Source organism: Lissotriton helveticus, chromosome 10 (assembly GCF_964261635.1).
Source record: "Lissotriton helveticus chromosome 10, aLisHel1.1, whole genome shotgun sequence".
Taxonomy (NCBI): Eukaryota; Metazoa; Chordata; class Amphibia; order Caudata; family Salamandridae; genus Lissotriton; species Lissotriton helveticus.
Genome location: NC_136071.1, coordinates 895,649,622 through 895,651,980, shown reverse-complemented (window position 1 = coordinate 895,651,980; position 2,359 = coordinate 895,649,622).

The window sequence follows — 2,359 nt, the reverse complement described above, 5'->3', positions numbered from 1 at the left end:
GCCTGCTTGAAGCAGGCATAGATCTTGACGCAGGTAGGCTGAAAGCTAAAGCAACAACTAAGTGTCGTGTGCAGAAGTTGCAAAAAAGGAAAAATGGCGTTTAAACCAGTAATGAGCCCATGCTAACTTAACACAGTGTAAAGATATCCAGGATCTACATCAGTTTGGGGTTCACGAACCTGGCAGGTACAAGGCACTGAGGCTTTGCACCGTGCATATCTCATCCCAAATCATATGTTGTTTGTGAATGAAACAATTTCCCAGACCAAATGCTTTGGATTGGCTACTTCTAAAAAATTAAACACCCCTACTATCCCGGAGTTAGAGGAATATGATGGTTGGAGTAATTTTACTCGGTTGTCCATTAAAGATTTACAGGCCCTACTCCATAATTCTTCCTTTAACATTTCCAGTATAAATCCAAAAGGTTGGCTGCTTTGGCAACGTGCCTTATCCACGGTTTAATAACGCTGCCTTTTGCTTTATATAAGTTTTCAAATTGTATGAAATATATACCAATAGGTCGTTATGCACCTTTAGGTAGTGGTTTTCTTCATGAGGTCTGGTCGCTTCCATACACATACAGATGTTTCAAAGATGATCAAGAAGTTTATCTGAATGGAGAGGAATGCACTGAGACGCCAGATCATTCACTAATGTGTAGGCACATACAGTTACACGGTTCATGCAACAAACACCGACCAAATATGGCTTGCGTGTTGCAAGGCACGCCAGTTCCTGCTATCATCCCCACGTTCAAGTGGTTGGAAAATGGTAGTTATTTGATGCTCAATAATGAAGATTGTTCTGGGTTAATTAAAAGTATTCCTTTTATCGTAACAGTAAGTGAACGGGTTATTTGCTGCAGAAATGTTCTATTTCCTCCCACACATGAACATAGGGAGTTTTCAATCTGGCCACAAATACCAACCTTGGGAGCAGATTTCAACGGCATGGCAAGAATAAGAGCTCTTTTGTCTCAGAGAGAGGTGGCCTTGAGTTCGGCCCGTGAAACTTTCGTGCTTCACATAGCGAACACCCGTACAGAGGTGCAGACCCTTTTAAATACAGATTTGCCTTTCCATTTCAGCAAGATGGTTCAGACTATCTTTAACGCGTCCTCCACAAAGGGCCTGGCGCACTTTTTTAAAGTTGTTACCAGTGGTCTCGTGACTTCATTTGAGAAAATCTTTGGAGTCATCCCTGCTTTCTTTCATTCTATTTTTTCCACTGTGCTTGGTGGATTCCCATTTTTACTTGCATTACCAGGGGACGCTCTTGTGCTTTTTTACATTTTTAAATATGGATGTCCCTCCTGTGCAAGCTCCCGCCCTGCAGCTGCTGACGCTGTTCCGCAATCGCATGCTTGAATATTATGGCACAATGCCGTTGGCGATATTAAGCACGGCATATGGATTATCTTTTCGATTCTCCTACTTCACCTGTGTCCAGCCTGTATTTCACTGCCTGACCTGTGATTTCGATTGGGCCATTGATTTGTGTCTCTGCGGACCGGTTTCTCCTGACGTCGACTTTAATCAGCTGATGACTCCTATCATTACTCACGAGTTGGTTTGTCCTGGCGAAAGGATTATGGCTGTGGCATTGATGCATGGACTAATTTGTCCCTGGAATTTACTGGCGGCAACACAGTCTTTCTTGGAACAGAGCTTTCTTGAAAACCCACCGAGCTGTCCTCTGATGGTGATAGAGGATCCGGTGCTGGGAGAGCACGTATGTTCTTTTCCGCTTTTAAATTGGATGGCTGAACTCTTTTCGGATGAAGACGGTGACTTCCTATTGGAGGCTGTTGCAGCTTATTTTGCATACACAGTTATGTCATAGACCTTTTTCATGTTTGATATGCTGAGTACTAGCATTTCATTGACAATTCATTGACTTATTTGTCAAGTTTTTATTATTTAGCTTGCCTATTGGCTTAAGCCTCGATAAAGTAGTTGGCTGTTTTATTTTTCTTTAGCATTAAATTTTCCTAGTTTTTAATGTTTTACCTTGCGGACCGTCCACATATAAAGTTGCAATCTGCTCTCATGACATGCCACTTCTTTTATCTTATTCAGTTCGTTTCCGGATCATGGGGAGGTGTCATCTAGATCCTGGATATCTTTACACCGTGTTAAGTTAGCATGGGCTCATTACCGGTTTAAACGCCATTTTTCATTTTTTGCAACTTCTGCACACAACACTTAGTTGTTGCTTTAGCTTTCAACCTAGTAGTTCATCGTGGTTTACATGAGAATAATATGTTATTGCTCTACTATCTGCTTTGCTTGTTAAACTATATCTGTACAGCGACTGCTGAAGTTTCAAGAACAACACGATACAGAATTGTTATGAG